This window comes from Podarcis pityusensis, assembly GCF_964106645.2.
Source record: "Podarcis pityusensis genome assembly, chromosome: 1".
In the NCBI taxonomy this organism is placed as follows: domain Eukaryota; kingdom Metazoa; phylum Chordata; class Lepidosauria; order Squamata; family Lacertidae; genus Podarcis; species Podarcis pityusensis.
The window spans coordinates 83036756-83057451 of NC_138028.1; the positions used below are offsets into that span (position 1 = coordinate 83036756).

Here is a 20696-nt window from a genome sequence, read left to right on the forward strand (position 1 = left end):
TTGCGCAGCTGCAGCCCAAAGCTAGCAGTTATATTCACAAGGATTAAGCTTGCTAGCCAAACGTCCCAAGAGGACTTCTCTAAAACAAGAACGGCTCATTGCTTGAACTTGGAAAGCCCACTATGCTTCTTTTTCTTTTAAAATAACCAAACATCAGCACCATTGGGATGAGCATTGGGAAACCCACATATACAAAAAAATACAAGCCACAAAGTTTCTCCCCATTTGAAAACTTAACAGAACTGTATGTGCAAAATTACCATATTCTAGGAAGTCGCTGCCCATGTCTTCCTTTCCACATCTAGAATGAGTCAGAGCTTTCTTTCCCACAAATTTTAACATTTACCAGCAATTCAGCAACTTTGAGAACACAGGAGACACCCAGTTAAAGAAGCGGTAACATTTATTAGGCAATAGGCTGCTGTAACGCCTCGGAAAGAGAACAGTCAAAGGTGACTTGCAAGAAAGCAACAACCCTTCAGCTTCCACTCGGATGCCAAACCATGTTGGCTGTGAACAGCTGATGCTGAACAGCCCCATATATATTTGGGGTGGATGGGAGCACTTCAGCTGTCACAGGAGCTATGTTTTGCTGCTGCTGCTGGGCACTATCCGTTTTCTCAGTTACACCTTCCTTTTGCCTCACATTGCAAGGCTCCATGCCTATCCCCTGAATATTGCCAGCAATGGACGTATAGAGGCTTCATGCTGCTGTGGCCACCCACCCAATGCCCTTTTTACATTGCACTGCTTGCATTGGGCTCAGACAGTAGCACAATGTGAAAAGAGCCTTGGACAGGGGCCATGCCCAGTGCCTCAGGAGGCTCTTCGCACACTCTTTCCCTCTCTCCGAATTCCTATGCGGAAACAAGAGAACCACCTTCTCACCTCGCCCAAGACAAGGGGGATTCATTTTAACTCTTTATCCGTTTGCTTTCTTTGGGGTGCCTTCTGGGCTGCTGTGCCCAAATAATTTCAACCGTCCTCTCTGGTCTTCATTCAGCAGGAACACCCAGTGTTTCTAGAAGGTGATTCAGAAGGTCCACCTAGAGAGGGAGGGGAATAAAAGTAGATGGAATAACTTCTTTCTACAGCTGAACTGCTCTCTGTCACTGTACCCACCAGCTCCACATCTGCAGTGAGAAGGCTATTCACTAAGTGTGAACTGGAATGGCAGAAGATTAAGGAAATGTCTGTGCTTGTTAGAAGACGGCTAAAAAATCTCCCTACTTGCCAGATCAGAAAAGTCTTTTTTCTAGTGCAAGTATGGTGTCTCATTGGTGTAGCCACTGAACAAACAGCTAGATCCAGAAAGTTGGATTCAACTCTTATCTCTCCCCACAAATGCCTCTGTCTTAGTATTCTTTTAATTCCAACGTGAGATTTGTGGGTTGTTGTTTTAATTCTACAAAGGGATAATACTTTGCATCAAGATGGGAATGTAAGAAATAAGCCACCTTAAAAATAATAATCATTAGATACTAGGATATTACGATTCTTAGGGATGCAGGTGGCACTGTGGTCTAAACCACTGAGCCTCTTGGGCTTGCCAGTTGGAAGGTTGGCTGTTCAAATTCGCTCAACGGTGGTGAGCTCCCCGGTTAGCTCCCATTGCTCTGTCCCAGCTTCTGCCAACCTAATAGTTCGAAAGCAAACCAGTGCAAGTAGATAAATAGGTACCGCTGCAGTGGGAAGGTAAACAGCTTTTCCCATGCACACTCATCACAGTGTCCCGTTGCACCAGAAGCGGTTTAGTTGTGCTGGCCACATGACCCGGATAACTATCTGTGGACAAACGCTGGCTCCCTCGGCCTGAAAGTGAGACGAGTGCCGCACCCCATAGTCGCCTTTGACTGGATTTAACCGTCCAGGGGTCCTTTACCTTTTAAAACCTTTTAATAGAATTCATGTGTTCACATTTCTGGGTATGGATTCAAACCTGTACTACTCGTCTCTTACTTTTGGCCCTACATACAATCTCGTATACAAATACTGAAGATCTGGGATTCTCCATTTCCACCATGCCCTTGGAAGATTGAGACAAATGGAGAAAAAGTAGCTTTACACTCCAAATCATCTAGTAGGCAGCAGAGTCAGGGATAAGCAATGTTCGGTTTCCTGATTCCATGTCTGTTACTGTAGCTATCAACTAATCCTCACTACTATTCAATACACAGAAATAATTTTTCCATTAACAAGTATGTGTCTTTGTGCCAACCAAATGCACATATTCCAATCTGGTGGTCTGGTGTATATGACAAGAGTGTGATTTACATGTGAACTACTATATGGGCCACAATATATGCTGAATGGTTGATATAGGTTATCACCATGCAGAATTTTGTGTGCGTTATGTCCAACGAGCAGCATATAAAGGCCTTACCATAGTTCTGCAAATATATGCAACAAAGTCCTCTGACAGTCTGTCCTGCAACTGTTGCCAGATGCAGACAACTGCTGCATGACTGGTTTGGCTGTGGTCTGTAAGCCTTGAGGACTGAAGCATTCACTTGACCTGATCTCTTGATCCTATGGAATTCACTATGGATGCTATAAATATCACCATGGACCTCCAGCAGGAACTTTGGGTGGAACTGTTTTCACGTAACAACCAGAAGCTCCGTTGCGGCAAACAGGGTTGAAAGTAGAGGGTAAAATACATGCTCTACCCAGAGGAACTCAAAGCAAATAGATAATAAGGGGCAGAATGGCAAACAGGTGCAGGTGTGGAAGGTTTATTTTCCAAAGCTATGAGTGCTGTCAGTCAAGGCTGGGAGTCTCACCCCACTGCCTTAACCACATCCCATGCTAATCACACCACAAGACCTTGGAATTTGATTCATATGAACACCAGGTTAAAAAAAAAGTTGTAACCCAAGGCAAAACTCTGTCCCCCAGAACCAAAACCTTGCTATCCAATATGGATATGCCTATGGAGACCTCTGAAAGAGAACCAGCAAACAGCTCACCAGTAAAAATTAATGCAGATGTATTTATAACAAAGTGCCTAAGTGGTTTGGCTGGGAATTGTGCCATAAATGAAATGGAGAGGCCGACTGATTGTTTTGTGACGTGGGCTGGTGGGAAAGGGTACCCTCATCTTTCACCAACAGGTCATTCACCTACCAGTAGTGCTGAACCTTGCAACTACAGATGAAGCAATTGGAATTTTTGGGAAATGACAACATGCTTCTAGAGCAAAGGGAGCAGAGAAGAGGCTTTCAAGTGAAAGAACTAGACAAGTGAGCTGCACCACAGATATAATCTCTCCTCTCTCATAAGTCTCCCACTCCCTACCCATATAGGCTTTTATATTCTGCACCAGGGGTGGGGGAGTTATGCCCTCTGGAAGTTGCTGGACTACAACTTCCATCAATGCCAGCCAGCATGGCCAATGGTCAGGGACGATGGAAGTTGTAGTCCAGCAACTCCGGACAGCATTGTGTTGGCTACACCTCTTCTTCTACACACAGGGATCTTTGCTGGATCCCGACTTTTTGTTGCAGTTCGTCTGCATGGCTTTCTTGGCTGCACAAATTCAGTGGTAGATAGCTGCAGTAATCTAACAAAGAGAGTGTAGGCAAACCTCTCCTACAATGCAGTTCAGTTCAGACTGTGTTATATTGGTTGAGGCCATTAAATATATATCTAATCACTGAACCTCTTTAAGAGGGGAACCGCATGTTTGACAGATAGTGGTTGTATGTTTAATCATTGCTAACTTCTAAAAATAATAGAGACAAGGGCAACCCAAGGCATTAACCATCTGCAAAACCTTGGAAGACCAAAATACCAAACTTGGCTTCATATAAAAGTCAAAAAAAGTGTAAAAGCAAACATAAATGTTATTAACAAAATCAAGATGACCCAGAGAAATGAAATCGAAGTATGCATGACTTTGACAGAGACAATTTCTTAACTGAACTCAAGCATGTTTTCTAATAAATTAAGGTAAGTAGTTTACTGGGTGGATGCCTCCAAGGATTCACAAGCGTGCAAGTTTTGTTGGAACTACAACAAAATATTGCTGCAATGTGACCGAGCTCAGGAGCAAGGAAGCTGCTTGTGAAAGCAATACTACGTAAGACAAGGATGAAAGCATTTGAAACTGCCCATTTAGCCAAGAACTTTGCCCTTTTCACAAACAAACAAAACCAGCCTCTAGTATACAATATAGAGGACAAATAGTTAAAGACCACTGAAACACGTCCCCAGAACTCTGATCAGCTTTCCCCCAAAGTTATATTGCTCTAAACAGAAAAGGTAACACAGGGACCTTCTAGAGTTGTTCCCTGAGATTACATATATGGGTTGTACCATAAGGACATCACATCACTTTTGAATAAGACAGTTTAAATTGTAGTTACTTCATGTGACCCCGGAAGAAATATTTTGTCACGGTTTTTGTTTGTTTAAAAAAACAAGACCGGTTCAAGTTTATTACACCCAGCAACAGAATGGATTGAGTGACACATGTAACTAGAATATATTTTTAAATGTTTTTAGAAGAGCACTGGAATCTAAAATCCTGACTAGGTGTAAAGACACAAAATCCAATGATGCTTACATGTCCAAACTTGAGTGCTAGGAGCCAGTATACAGAGCGGAGGCAGTTTGTCAATTCACACTGATGCTTGAAAGCAGGTAATTGTGCACGTCTGTGAAAGGAAGTTGGTGGCCTGCATCAATTTATGCACATTTAAGGCCTTAGTATTTGGTGGCAGAGCAATCTATCGTCTCTTCCAGTCTGTGCAGGATGCTCTGATTTTTCTCACACATTCAGGTGGTCCGATCTGAGTTTATGGAACGGTCACTCCAATACAACTGCCCCACACCAGGAAGCAAGGTTGTAATCCCAACCCTTGTTACCTGGGAGTAAGCCCCATTGAATTCAATAGGACATGCTTCTGAATAGACATGGTTAGGCTTGCACTGTAAGAGATCACCGGACCAGGGAGAAGTGTCCTTGATTAATAATGTCTTGGTTTCATGCTACTATAGCTCTTTTGTCAGGTTTCAGGTTAAAGATGGTTATAGTGGATATATTTCCACCTAATTAAGCTTTGTTGAACTGAATTGATGGCAATTAGTTGTAAAGAACTATGAGGAACCTGAGGGCACAATCCTGTACTTGAGTTAACATTGGCTGAAGGGCTTTACAGTTTTGCAGAAATCCCATTATACAGAGGATGGCAGATCCTTGGGTGGTACTCGCCCAGTACAACAGCAAAGCCACATTAACAAAGCTGGCAGCCCAGTGTTTTCCAAGACTCAGCAGTTACCAGGGAGTATCTATTCACCCAAGATGCACAGATCCAGAAACAAGCAAACTGAGGAGGGGGGGGACCCCCCTGAAGTTTTCTGGTTTTTCTGACAATTACAGTGGTACCTTGGGTTACATACGCTTCAGGTAACATACACTTCAGGTTACAGACTCCGCTAACCCAGAAATAGTGCTTCAGGTTAAGAACTTTACTTCAGGATGAGAACAGAAATCGTGCTCCGGCGGCACAGCAGCAGCAGGAGGCCACCTTAGGTAAAGTGGTGCTTCAGGTTAAGAACAGTTTCAGGTTAAGTACGGACCTCCAGAACGAATTAAGTACTTGACCCGAGGTACCACTGTACTTGAAGCAAAATAAAAATTGGCCAAGTCAATTCCTCTTCTCTCCCCTAACCCATTGGGCTGGCAACCAAATTTCTATACAGTCTGGTCTTGCTAGCGATACTTATTTAGCAAATTGCTTACTCTCTCAACTTTAATTCTCACTTTATGCAAAAACATGATCCTCAGGGTCCCTTCCAACTCTGATTCTATGATTCTATCCCTTCCTCTGTTTAAATTGCAAACCCCTTCAGGAAGCTGCTGCTTTATTATGTATGAACTGACTCTGCATTAAAGATGGCTGTGTACCACGTAGTTCAGGCTTCCTCAACCTCGGCCCTCCAGATGTTTTGAGACTACAATTCCCATCATCCCTGACCACTGGTCCTGCTAGCTAGCGATCATGGGAGTTGTAGGCCAAAAACATCTGGAGGGCCCAGGTTGAGAAAGCCTGACCTAGCTTAAAGGAACTGTAATGATGGGAACTGCAGGTCTGACTTAATACGGTTTAACATTGGCAGTATACCATAAACATATACCTTGGTCAAACTGCACCCAAAGCAAGGATGAATTGCTTAGGTCAGGGATAACTCACACAAATATTTCTTAGGTCTTTTTCTCAATCTGTACAACATACAGCACTGCACTGATTGAGCTCCATTGCCAACATACCAGCCATTTGAAATTGCCTTTAGCCACGCTGTGAGTAGATGCTTCTGCCACAGATGTGCATAAAACCCAGCAGCCTCTGCTAAAGCTGAAAAATAAACCCCAACAAGTACAGTAACCTTGCATGTTTCCCCTTAAACGGGAAACTTTAGTCCCCAGGAGGCAACAGTGCTGTCCTAATGAACATCACTTTACCCCGGACAATGCAAACAGGAACATAGGGAGCTGATTTATATCGGATCAGTCTATGGGTCTATCTAGCTCAATATTGTCTACCCTGACTGGCAGTGGCTTTCCAGGGTTGCAGACAGGGATATTCCCAGCCATGCCTGGAAATGCTGGGGGCTGAATCTGAGACCTTCTGCACGCAAAGCAGATCCTCTACTACAGAGCTACGCCCATTACATGTTCTTGGTTTTTGCATAGGCTTGGGTCTCCAGTGGGCAAAAATGTAAACAACACAGGCTAAAGTGTCACCGGGCTGGAGAAGTCCTCTAGATACTGGGGGATTGAGGTCTTTAGAATCAATCTTTAACAGACATCCTAGGCAGCCTTCCTCCTCAGACTTGCTGGTTGCTGAGCTACAAAAGTGTGGCCAGTGAGGACATGCAAGATCCTCTCAGCTCAAACCCCAATGTGCATATGTCCTAGTTTGGGGGGGGGGATCCAAATATGAACTGAGAAGAACACAGAACTTTTTGTACACGTGATACAGGGTCCCCGCCCCCCAAAGAGCACACTCAAAGCACCTTTTGCGTTTCCTGTAAAACATCCATAACCATGGTGGCTGGAATTGTGGTGTCTACATAAAACCCTTCCAGCTTTTTCTACCTTGCATTCACATTCACAAAGGAGCGCAAGCCCTGAGAGGAAAAAGGGGGTCCGAGGTACCTTCGTGTCACATTTGGGGGGGGGGACGGGCCAGGCAGAAGGGGTGCCTGCAATCCGGGACTACTCTTGGAGACCTGAGAAAGCTCGGGGGGGGGGGGGCTCGCTCTTCCGGACTCTCTGATTCCCATGGGACCCCTCTTTCCTGGGCCCAGGACACGGGAGAGAGTGGTCCCCCGAGGGATTTTGGGGGACTCTCGCCTCCTGCTTTTTTCACCAGCCGGAGGAAGCCTTTCCCCCGCCCTGCCCTCCTTCACGCCACTCCCGAGAAGCCTCGCCAAAGGGCGCTTGAGTGGAACTGGCGGGGGGCTGGAAGGACGGGGGCGGGGAAGGCAGGTTAAAGACTCGGAAGGTCGCCGCCCCCGTTCCCCGGGGGTCTCTAGCAGCACTCCGGGCGGGGCCCCGTCCAGCCTTCGCCCCTCTCCACAGAGCCGCCACACGAAAACACCCCCGAGCCCCCGCGCTTCAGACTCGGAGCTTGTGCGAGGGGCGCCGGAGGAGGGGAGGGGGCCCCCCTCGCGAGCCATTGGACGCCTTTACCCTTTCAGCAGCTCTCGGGCTTCTCCTCGTCTCTCGCCTCCCCCAGCGGCAGAGGTGGAAACTTGCGGGGAGTTTCCTCCCCCTTTCCCCCGGGCATGGAAGTGGAAGGCGCTCAAAGCAGCAGCTCCCGCTTCTCCTCTCCGCATTCCCTTCCGTCCATCTTGAATACTTGAGATTCTTGAATGGAGCGTGTGGGGGATCCGCGCCGTGCGGCTCCCATTGGCTGCCCGTTAACCCTTTGGAGAGGGGCTTCGCCTTCTCATTGGACGCGGTCCCGTCGTCCCCCCCGCCCACGCGCCGCCGCCCCCCACCCCTCGCGCGTGCCCCCGTCAAACAGGGGTTCTGCTACAACCTTTCGATCTGTTGTTGCAGCTTGCTTGTTTCGGTGGTCGGTGCGTCAAAGTTCGTTCAGAAGCAGAGGCGCCCGAGGGGATCGTTGTTAGAACAGCAATAACAACTACTACTACGTACTACAACTACAACTGCAACAAAGATAACAACTACAACAACAGTACTCTGCCCATTTGACTGGCTTTCCCATTTGACTATACTGTATAACTAAGTTGTATAGTTATTTATCTCCACTTCAGAGAAGGCCCTCTGCATGGTTCCCTGTAACTTCACTTCTCGCAGTGAGGGAACTGCCAAAAAAGCCATCAGAGCTAGATCTCAGTGTCTGGGCTGAACGATGGGGGTCAGGGGTGCCAATCTGAGTGAAATGGGGGGGGCAGGTAAACCCCACCCCTCATAATCGATTACAAGAAGCAGTGCACACACACCATTTGAATGGCAATGCCCATCAACTTGGGGGTTAGCCCCCACAAATATTTTATGGGGGGGGGCGAAGGGACTTTGGCTCCTACGAGTTGGCTCCAATGACGGGGGTAGAGACACACAGAAGCAGTGAAATGGGGCGTCTTGCCTAGTTTACATGAGATGGGGATGAGGAAGCAGGAACCCACTCTTCCCTTGGCTCCTGGTACCAAGAAGGTGGGTGGGTGGGGTGCTGTGAAAGCAGGAGCTACTGTCTGAAAAGGCTCGTGAAAATGTTGGCCCTTGAATGCTTCATTTTGGCCCTGCATCCGCAGCAAAATGCCCTGGGCTGCAACAGCTCTCGGCGCCGTCATGCAGCTTATGTGCACTTTTGGGGGCGTTTTTGTGATGTCGTTCTGCCTTCCCTGGATGGTGACAACCCAGCAGATGGTGCTAGTGCCAATAGACATGTCAGTTTTGTTCTGACAATGGCCCGGTTTCAAAGCTGCATTTACACCTGTGGAGGAAAAATTGCCCCCACATCCTTTCCCATGAAGCTTTGAGATCACATGGGTGGAAGCAACTTTCAGCAAGGTAGCTGGGATGGTGAGTCCTGTCCTCCAGCAACAACTGGAAGGCTACAGGTGAGTCACCCCTGGTATCCAAGAACACACATTGTCTCTTAAGAGAACCAGGGAACTCCCCACAATGCATAGTTTTGCCCTTAGGCGCTTTTATCAAATCCTTCACCCCAAGTGACCACAAATTAAAGGAATGCAGAGGAAGCAAGTTGCAGACAGAACACGGGTGAGAAAGTCCTCACAGCCTGTGTTGACATCTTGTGTATCTCCATTAGTAGGGCATTTCCTAAGAAAGGCAATATTCTCGACATAACAATTGGGACATTTTGTATTCTCTTACACCCTGCACATCTATGAGACAAAGACTGTTCAGGTTTTCTGAATAAGTACCTATTTCCTACATTTATCTGCATATATTCCCAAAGCATCTTCATTATTTTTTTCATTACAGTATGTCAGTTTGTACATCCATTGTTTTTATTTATGGATATGGTAAAGGACCCCTGGACGGTTAAGTCCAGTCAAAGGCTACTATGGGGTTGCGGCCACCCACGTCTTTTATGACAGGAAGTTACGCCAGCCGGTCATGGGCACTGTTAAAGGATGGTTTGGGTGGCAAATCTAAAAAAATGTAGTATGAACACCGGCAACTGGGAAACATTGGCCTGCGAGCACTCCAACAGGAGAACAGCCTTGACCAAAGGTGTCAAAGGTTTTGAAGACGCTTCAGAGGTTTTAAAGACACTCAAACTCAGGGCAAAAGGGAGAAACACGCTAAGAGGAAGGCATGTAGGGCAAACCCTCACCATGATCAACTCCCGCCCAGAAACCTATGTCCCCACTGTGGTTAGACTTGTGGATCCAGAATTGGCCTCTACAGTCACTTACAGACTCACTTTTAAAACTATGTTTATGGAAGACAATCTTACTCGGCTACGAGTGATTGCCAAAGCCCCAGGTCTTTTGTGCTGACTCCCAATAACTCCTGTCGAGATGATCAAGGGTCTGGAAACCAAGCCTTATGAGGTACAGTTGAGAGAATTTGGTATGTGTAGCCTGGAAAAGAGGACACTGAGAGGAGATATGACAGCCACCGTCAGGTATCTAAAGGGCTGTTACAGTACATGAGTGATGGAGCAAGTTTGTTTTCTCCTGCTCCAGAGGGTAATACCTGTAGCAATGGCTTCAAGTTACAAGCAAGGAGATTCCAACTAAATATCAGGAAGAACTTTCTGGTGGTAAGCTCTGTTCATCCCTCAGGAGGTGGTGGACTCTCCTTCCTTGGAGGCTTTTAAGCAGAGGTTGGATGGCTATCTGTCATGGATGTTTTAGTTGAAAGTCCTACATTGCAGGGGGTTAGAATAATAGAATCTTAGAGTTGGAAGGGACCCAAGGGTCTTCTAGTCCAACCCGCAACATTTGACTCAAATGGTCAAAATGATGAAGAATGGGAAGACCAATGATAAAACTTGCAGACTTATATATTCAACATCACAAGGGTATAGAAGAGGCTTCTGGACACCCTCAGAATATCACTATAGTGCTTTGAGGGAAAATAATTTCCTGCTTGCAGATGCTGGGAAAACCAGACATTAGATTTCCCACAAATACCTCCCACAGGCAAATACGTACAAGCAGAATTTCTCACGCACAATCCTGTTTGATTACGGTAAGAGCAGCCCCAAGCAATGCTTTTTACATCATTTCCCATTAGAAAAGGAAACACAGGAAAGCTTCCACTGGGATTCAGGGAAGGCTCCTCACAGAACCATGAAATAGCAGGAGATTATGGGACTTTTAACACAGTTATTTGTACTGGAGGCTATCATCGCACATGGCTTGCATAGGAAAGGTCCGCAGGTAGAAATAAATAAAAGTGAGCAGGGTGTGTTGCATAAAGAACAGCAATAAAAACTGAATTTTAAAAAGTTAGGAACTTTTCAAGATAGGTTGAGATACTCGAAATCAACATCAAGATCAGAGAAGACATTCAATACTTAAAAAGCTACAGATTATTATTATTATTTTTATTTGAATTTATATACCACCCTATACCCGGAGGTCTCAGGGCAGTTCACAGAAAAGATCACAATATATAAAATAAAAATAAAAACAATAACCCAATAAATGGCAGGCAATAAATGACACGCAATGCATTTTTGACATGTTGTTAAGGTTAACTAAATTGAAAATTCCTCAGATTTGTCTCAAACATGGGGGGGGGGGCGAGTTTAGACAATATTGCCAAACATTTTGTGCTTACCAATCTTGGCTGTTGTTCACAGTTAACTGACACAGAAATCTGAAGATGGCCATTGACCAGCTGCACCTGTCCCTTCATGGTCTCCCAGTGATAGGCAAGGATTGTGAAGTCTATCCTTTGTAGGTTGTCAGTATAGGAACAATCCTATCCCATTGTTGTACAAATACAAACATACAACAAAGTAGAAGCAGCGGCGTAGCGTGGGTTGTTAGCACCCGGGGCAAGGCAAGTAATTTGCGCCCCCTAACCCGGGGCAAGGCAAGTAATTTGCGCCCCCTAACCCAGGGCAAGGCAAGTAATTTGCGCCCCCTAACCCCTAACCTGCCGCCGCTGCCAGCTTCTTCTTGCTGCTGCCTGAGCTGGTCTGGTGTGGTTCTCTCCCGCGCTCAGCGCTGCGCTGGGCGGCCGCTGCACTGTCCCTCCCCCAGATAGTCCCTCACTCTCTCTCCGCACTGCACGCCTGGCACCCACCCCCTCCACAGTGGGCGGCCACCCAGCGGCTGGATCGGATTCACACAGCCAGCACTGCAGTGAGAGAGAGTTAGTGAGCCAGGTAGGGGCAGAGAGCTGTGAGTGCAAGCGCGCCCCCCAGATGTTGCGCCCGGTGCGGCCGGGCCCCCCTGCACCCCCCACGCTACGCCACTGAGTAGAAGGTAAGTGATGGAAGGAGAGATGGGAAACTGAGACTTCCCTGTAAGAATTCACTTTCTTTGTTTAGATAGGGGCTGAGATAAAGGGTTGAGTGTTCCAACATTAGGGGTGTTTCCAGACAGGAGCTTTATTTGGAAATGGATCATTGAGATATTGCAAATGGATAATTGACAACAGGTTTCGTTTTGCTTTAACATTTCTTGGAATTTTCCTAGAAATAGTAAATCTTTATTAAATGGGTTGTGGGGATATGGAATACAGGCAGGCAGTTTGATACCGAAAACATTGTATGGATGCTGCATGCAGGAAGAGCATTGGCCCCACAATAAACACCTGCTAGAAGCCTCCAATGTGTTTTGTGTGGAATTGCCACCACTTCATTCACGCGTTTTTTTATGGGGCATCCACACAGATGAAGCTATCATCCAATCATTTACATGCTGCATTTTCCCCTGTGATTTTTCTGCCTTTCTCCTATTTTGAAGGAAGGATTTAAGCATATACCTGGAAATTTAGATTTGCGTAATTAAATTGGATTAAACTCAAGTGCAACAAATTCAGATTTCATAAGAAACAGACTTTTGTGGTTTGGAAAGGGGCAAATACACTGGAAAATGTGAAATGAATGACTAACAAGGAATACATACTGTATATATGCCCCACAAGCAAATTGGGATGAATGTTTGTGGTTGTATAATTTCTCTGCAAAGAAAACAAATGCTTAATAAAGACTGGATATAATCTAACATCTGCAAATCATGACAAAAGTTTGAATAAATATGTCATCTGGAGCAGCCCTCAGGCCACAGGAAGTTCAATCTCTCCCCCCCCCCCCGGAAGAACTGAAGAACAATCTAGTCTCCACAGGTGTAGATGCTCTTAGCACTCATTACTTCTCCATCTGTATAAAAGGTGGGCTTTTCAGCAGCTATTGGACCTATCACAACTTGACAAACATTTACTGTAACCTTTGGGGTGGGTTCCATTTAATCACCCTATTTTTAAATCAGTCTTTGGAGCATATACAGTATGAATGAATATACAGTATGAATGAATATGAATGAGTTTGGGGTATTAGGCTGTATGTTGATACCCTTCGAATCCCTGGATCCAGCCAGTGTTTGATGATGCATGCTCTAGTCCTCTTCAGCACACCTTTGCAAGAGCTTCAGAATGTTGCAATTGTGCACAGGAGACTTTAGCTGTTCACACAAATGTGAACATTTTGAAATAACTTGGAGACTTTGGAAGAAATGCCCAAAGGATGTTTTATCCTGGAAGAAATGTGGTGCCATCAATTACTCTCAGTAATTGGATGCTAGTCAGTCACACCCTTTCTTTAAGAACTTCCTACAGGAATTCAGCGCTTCTTTTGTGTTTCCCAGTATTGCTCCATCCCATAAAGTGACATAAAGTTACTGGAGCACCAATAACTTACAGTCGTCATTTCACGTTTCCACATCCGTAACTTTTGATTTATGAATCCACCATTTCCTCTGCCTCCTGGGGGCATCTCTCTGATTTTTTAGCTTATTCACCTTGCCTGTCATCTCTTATACAACATCTCCGCAGACGTCTGGCTCACAACATCATGCCCACAGCTGTTGCACATCTTAGAAGATCTAATTTGCATTTTGAAATTTTAAGAAATCTCTTCCTCCTAAGAGAGTCCTTCCTTTATACTGCCCCCCCCCCGGTGCCTAGACCTTTCAACAAATAACTTTTTCACTTGTGCTTTAGTGTTTACTGTTTATTTACCTTTGGCCAGCAGTTAAGTTTTCACAATTGTCTGAAAAGTGAAAGCTTTTGTGTGCATGGTTGCTATGTGTTAAGTTTTATAATAAACTAACTAGACTAGCTTACTTACAACTTTCATATGAATGTAAGAGCCAGACCAGCATCAAGGGTGCAATAGAAGAGGTCTGCTAGATTTGACCCAAGGCCCATCTAGTTCAGCATCCTCTTCTCAGAGTGATCACCCAGGTGCTTGTGGGAAGCCCAAAAGCAGAATATCAACAGCATCCTGCTCACCTGTGTGCCCTGTGACTGATATTCAGAGGAATACCACCTATGATACTGAAGGTAACACACATCCATCAAGAACAGCACCACCAATAGCTTTATTCCCCATGAATGTCTAATTATCTCCTTCCAAAGTCTTGCTCGTGTACCTTGAAATCTGGACTTCTGCACCTTGTGCTTGCTGTTGGGTCTGTCTCTATTACTATTAGCCTGAACAAAGATATCTTCCTTACTTTCAAGGAAGAGTTACTGCCACTGTGTTTTGGGGAGCCTGACAATGATATTTAACTCTTCTTATTTGGGTTGCTGTTGCTGATTTGGTAACTTCTTGCTTTGAGTCCTGGAAGACCTGCAGGCCTTTTCCCACCTGGCCTGGGAGGGTAGGGCCCTGGTTGACTCCAGCAACAGAAGCTGAGACTGCTGAACAGAATCTTGGACTGGGGTATTGTTTAGGGGCTTTTGTTGGGGGGCCCTTATGGGTGTCGTTGATGCTAATTCTTTGTATCTTTATTTTGGATCTTACGATTTATGTGGAAAATTTTCCGTTTGGTTGTGTACCTTTTGATGTTTTGCGTATTGTTTATGGCTACTTTAGTAAAATTTTAATATGTTGTAAGCCACCTTAAAACCATAACTTCGGAAAGGCGGCATACAAATAAGATGATTGACTGATTTATTGAAATAAAGTTGTTGGTTTTTTTAAAAAGAAAATGCACAGGAACCCAGTGAAGTTCTTTCAGAACTGGTGGGATGTGTTCCATATAGCCTCTGTCAGTCAGTAGTCTAGTCTCTGAATTATGAGTTAGCTGAAGTTTCTGAAAGGTCTTTTACATATTGATTGATTGGATTTTTACACAACCCTTCATCCAACAGGATCCTATGATAGTTTGCAACTGGGGACCCTCCAGATGTCTCTTTTTATTGTGCATGCATAAGCATGAATGCACAATAAAAAGAGACATCTGGAGGGTCCCCAGTTAATGGGCCGGTTATACACAGTGCCACTTCCAATACTGTTTGCACCTGCAAGCACTTTGGGGCATACATACTGATTCCTTTCCAACTAGTATAAGTCCAGTAGCTTCCTGTGACAATCCTGTAATTTTTCATGCCACAGATGTTTCCAGCAGATGCGTGTGTTTGTCCCACTTTTGTATATGTTCTCATATATAGCGCAAAAGTGCCCCTCTGGGTGACAATAATGAGGGTAAGATTGGGGAAGTATTGAAGAGCAGCTAACAAAGCAGAAGGACATGTCAACAGTCCAGTGTAAATCCACCATTAGTGCACTATATAAGACCTATACCTCGGGTATAGAGCAGTCTAGTGCTTTTTTTCTGGGGGTAGGCAGGGGTACGCATACCCCTAAATGTTTTGTGAATCTAAGTTTGGCCTCATTGAGGGGCAGTATTTCAATATGAGTAGGAAAATGAGAGTACCCCTAAACATTTTTTAAGGAAAAAAAGCACTGGGGGAGTCTATAAATTCAATTAATAATACAGTAATAATAACAACAATGCAAAAAAGCCTCTGCCAGTCTGCAGGGGCCCCGTCACATTAGAAACATCAAGAAAAGCAGTGCTAAAACAAGACTTCAAGCAAGAAATACAACTATACAATAAATCCTATTACTGATTTGTCCTGTTGTGTGCCTGTGCCCACTAGTCCTTTGGCTCTTGAAGGGAAGCCTCACATGTAGCATATTTCAATAGATGAGTCCAAGATAGGTTATTGGGACATTTCTCTGTCCACTTCCTTCATGCCATGCATAATTTTATAAAACTCTTGTCATGTTTCTGCTTAGTCATTTTCCCTCAAAAGAGCCTCAGATGCTCACGTTCCCTCAGAGGGAATGTCCTTCAACCCCTCGGTCGTTTTTCTTGTCTTTTTATACATGTTCCCCAAATCGATGATACTCCATCTTTAAACGGGTCAACCAGAAATGTGCACAACATTCCAATTGTGGCCACACCATGGATTTCTAGTAGGCCATTACAATACCGGCCAATTTGTATCAAAATCTCTTTCCTAATACCCACTAACATGGACTTTGCCCTTCCCTCTCACTAACTACTACATACTGCCTACAGAGTTGACATTTTTGTTGAGCTGTCTACCACAATCATTACAACTTTTTCCTAGTTCAGTGTCACTTAGTCCAGATTACATTGGTTTATCTGTTAAAGCAGGGAGGCTGTGAGCCCTGGGTTCTTTGTGTCGGGGCCCAGATCTCCTGCCCCTTGCCTCCATTCCTACATGGTGCCCTCCAGGTGTCCTTGGATTACAACCACCATCAGACCCAAGCAGCGTGGCCAGTGCTTAAGGATTATGGGAACTGCAGTGCAGTCATGCTGTCTACCCGTCTTGCGGGGTAGCTGGGTGCCACAGGTGGTCCTGTCAGTGAGGTGGCAGAAGTGAGGAGCAGTAGGAAGGTGTTGGAAGACAGAGCTTTATTATTATTATTATTAGTAGTAGTAGTAGTAGGAGTAGTATTTGTACCCCACTCATTTGACTGAGTATTTATGCTACATAGCCTGTCTTGTTCCCCTTAAACTAGCCTGCTACTTGTGGCTACAGTGCAGCTCTGCCACCAGTTGTTGCTGTTGTTTTTAAGTACCCTTTTATTAATTATTTTGAACAATACAATGTAATAGACATGTATTACCATGTGCAAATCAAAGGCAAGCAAGAATAAACTTTTGATATAATTTGTTTCTGCTGCATACACTTGTGTATAAAGAAGAAACTAGGAAGGGGTTTCAGGAGCAATGCACAACCTCAGGGTGGGTTGGCGATCATGTTGAGTCTCTCCTAAGGCTAAACAAGCAAGGCCAGCAGCCTCACCTCCTTCCACCAATTCAACAATACTTGCAACGTGCAGAAACTGGACTTCCTCAAATGTATCCGTCTTGGATTGGCCCTTACTCAATCTGGTGTTGTGCGTCAGTTTCTCAGACAAGCCTATGTACTAAATTTGCCTGTACTAACCAGTAAAAGTGATGTGCAAGAAAGTTTTCCATCCCCCAACCCGCCACTATCATGCAAGCAGCCACGAGTACTGAGATGACGAGTGCCTTGCAGGATAGCTCAAGAGCAGTGAATAAGAATACGAGAGCTGGAGGAGGAGATATTGATACACTTCATTTTGTTCCCAGGGGCAAGTGGTCAAAAAGCTGGTCCAAGAAGCGTACTACGTGAGGGCAGTGCCACCACATATGCATGTAGGTACTGTGCTGCACACATTTTCTCCAGCACTTAGCAGACATGGTAAGGTAAAGGTAAAGGGACCCCTGACCATTAGGTCCAGTCGTGACTGACTCTGGGGTTGCGGCGCTCATCTCGCTTTACTGGGCGAGGGAGCTGGCGTACAGCTTCCAGGTCATGTGGCCAGCATGACTAAGCTGCTTCTGGCGAACCAGAGCAGCGCACGGAAACACCGTTTACCTTCCCGCCGGAGCGGTACCTATTTATCTACTTGCACTTTGACGTGCTTTCGAACTGCTAGGTTGGCAGGAGCAGGGACCGAGCAACGGGAGCTCACCCCATCGCGGGGATTCAAACCACCAACCTTCTGATCAGCAAGTCCTAGGCTCTGTGGTTTAACCCACAGCGCCACCCGCGTCCCAGCAGACATGGTAGGGCTCAAATAGCTTAACTTAAGCAGCATAAGTTACCAGCAGTGGGTTACTTTATGAACATCTTCCCTGATTGCAGGCACCTTCTGTTCCAAATTTTAAACACCTGCTGAAAACTTTATGTTCCACCTGGCTTATGCAGGCAATTAAGAATACATCTTTCTACAATGGTCTGTTTTTAACTTTTTAATATTGTTCTTAACTATTCAATATGTTTTTCACTGTATGGTTTTTATGTTGTAAACCATATATATATATATATATATATATATATATATATATATATATGGATGAAGAAAGAAGCATGGTTTGGAATGGGGTCTATTTCCACATTGCCTTCAAGGTCATTTCAGCTATTGGTTTTCCAAACCAGATGCTGTCCTCAGTGCAGAAGTAAGATTCATCTGGCAATCTGGCTCACATTTGTTCCTGGCTTGAGGTGGGAGTGTGCCACTTTGCCCTTTGTGCAGTGATGATGAGGCCCTAGTCACTCACCCTCTCCATTTTACCCAGAGACATTCTATTATTATTATTATTATTATTATTATTATTATTATTATAAATTTCTATACAGCCCGTCATCTGAGGATCACAGTTTACATTCTGTACCCTGATGCTAGCTTTTCCCAACCTGGTGCTCTCCAGATATGATGGGCTGCATTAGAGGCATACCTAGGCTCCTTTGTGCCCTTATATCAGTGCCCACTGTCCCTTTGTCTGGCCTCCCAGAGCAGGGGAGTAGTGGCCCCAGGGGGTACGTGGATGGATGGGCACCCCGAGCCAGAGTGGAGAGGCATTGTTTTTTCACCCCTCTGGGCCTGCCCCTTGGCAGCTGCCAACCTGTTCAACACCTGGAATGCACCAGCCCCAGCCAGAATGGCCCAAGGTCAAGAAGGATGGAAGTTGCAATCTATTTTTTTTTTAAATGATATTTATTCCAAGTTTACAATGGAAGTTGCAATCTAAAACATCCTGGGGAAAGCTGATTTATGCAAATTTCTGTTTCGTGTGTGCCTGTTTCCTTAAAGTACCCAGCAACATTCCATATATATTAGCATATGAACATGTGTTTGTATTAACTTTTTTGGCTTTATGTTTTCCAGACAATATCTGCCACACTTTCATGCATCCTCTCCAGTTTCTCAACAACCTTTTCAAAATGGAAATGTCAGAACTGGATACAGGATCTCAGCAGTTCATTCTGTAAATTTCCCAGCTTGGTGTGAGCAATTTCCTTGGCTTGGAAAACCCCTTTTTGTTGTGAAGATTGACACTTGCATTCCTATCCTTCATCTCTGAAAGAGAAGAAGAGAGGCATTCAAGACTAGGCATATTCCACAATTACAACATCAGTGGCTTGTCTCCAATTTACCTCTACTAAGAGTAGACCCATTAAAGTTAATGAACCTAAATCAGCCATGTCTATTAATTGAAATGGGTCTTCTCTGAGTATGACTAGCACTAAATATAACTCATTATGGTTTTTTATCAGTATTTCTTACATTTTTCTTTGAAAAACAACAGGTTTCTAGTCCTTCAGTTTGCAGGATCTAAACAGCAGCAGGTTGCTTATTTCAGCTTTCGCAGAGAATTTCAGATTGCCCCAGTGCAAATTGTTGTGGTCACACTACATGTGGGTCACACACAGCCTCTTCTGCCTTATTTTTTGAGCTACAAGCCCTTGTCATCAGCCTTTGTCCCCAAATTCTTAGCAGTGCAGGAGGACAAATGTGCGGAAGGGGTGCATGAGTGTGTGTAAAAGATCAATTGCACGAGCAGCCCTTACACACTTAGTAACACTGTTTGAACTTTTCTCTTTGGCCAACCATGAGAGGAGAGGAGAAAGTAAAGCAGGTGCAGCCCTGTTAGCTTCTCTTAGGAAACACCCACGTCCCATATCAAGTTTGGTTTTTTGCTCCAGGCAAAAAAAGTCAATAACAGTCCAGGCCAAGGGGATGGGGATTGCAACTAGGGCAGAATTGGGCCAAGTCTAAGATCAATAAAGGCAATTATCATACTAGAGGCTTGATCGGTGGTTTCAAATTGATCAGGGTGTCCCTAACTGTTCTGTCTCACTTGCTCCTTTTCCTTCGCTCTTCTCAACGTGGGAGGGAAGCTGGAGCTGTCTAGATCAGTGTTTCCCACCCTTTTTCCAACTGTGTCCCCCTTCCGACCTTGCTTCCTTCCTGTGCTCCCCCCCCCCCCGTCCTACCAGACAGCTTGCCGACAGCTTGGTGCGCACAGTGGTGGAGTGCAGAAGTGGGAGGGAGAAGGAAGCGGAAGCAACGTTGTTGCAGAGTGCGCATGGCGATCCATCCACTGGGAATCACGGTCACTTCTCTTTTCACTCCACTTCTCTGTTTTCCATTTTCTGCACTGCTCTGTTATCTTTTTCTTTTCTGTTTTCTTTTCTCAGTCACTTCTCTGTTTTCTTCACTTCTCACTTCCCTCTGTGGCCCCCTAGTCTCATGCCATCCCCCCCCCCCATTTATACAATTTCCACCTGTGGCCCCCTTGGAATATCCTGGGGGTCCCCAGAAGGCCATCTGGCTCCTAGCTGAGAAACACTAATCTAGATCAGGGCCATGGAATTTGTGCCCCTCTTACGACTTCCATCATCCTTGACCATTGTCCAGGAGTTGATGGAATAGGCTCAGGCAGAGAAAAACTGCTATTTAATTTACACCATGCGTTCACCCAGGCTGCATATGCATTATGCCTTTAAGAATTCTGGGCAACGTAGTTTGTTATAGGCTGCTGGAAATTGTAACTCCGCGAGGGCTAAACTGCAATTCTTTGAGGGAAAGCATGCCATTTCGAATGTGCTTTAAAGGCATGGTTTGTACACAGCCACAGTAATTGATTGCAAAAATAAACACATGTCTCCTAGATAGACATTGTGCATTTTTCCAGAAGGATATCTGAGGCTGTAATCCTATACCTACTTTACTGAGTAAGCCCACTGAACTCAGCAGTTGCCTCTGAGTAGACATGCAGAGGATAGCACTGTGAAGATTCCTCAGGACATGAGTATTCTGTTATATAGTTCTAATATCATACATTGTTTCCTGACAGTGTGAGTTGTTATACCT

At 45.0% G+C, this 20696-nt stretch overlaps 1 long non-coding RNA gene across 1 annotated transcript; it reads right to left on the reverse strand.

Moving 5' to 3' along the window:
- Positions 1-385: 385 nt before the first annotated feature.
- LOC308471699 lies at positions 386-7954 on the reverse strand. Its single transcript, XR_013983096.1, has 2 exons — positions 7700-7954; positions 386-1046 (listed from the first exon to the last, which is right to left on the reverse strand). It is a non-coding gene; the product is annotated as an uncharacterized lncRNA (long non-coding RNA).
- Between the last annotated feature and the right edge of the window lie 12742 nt (positions 7955-20696).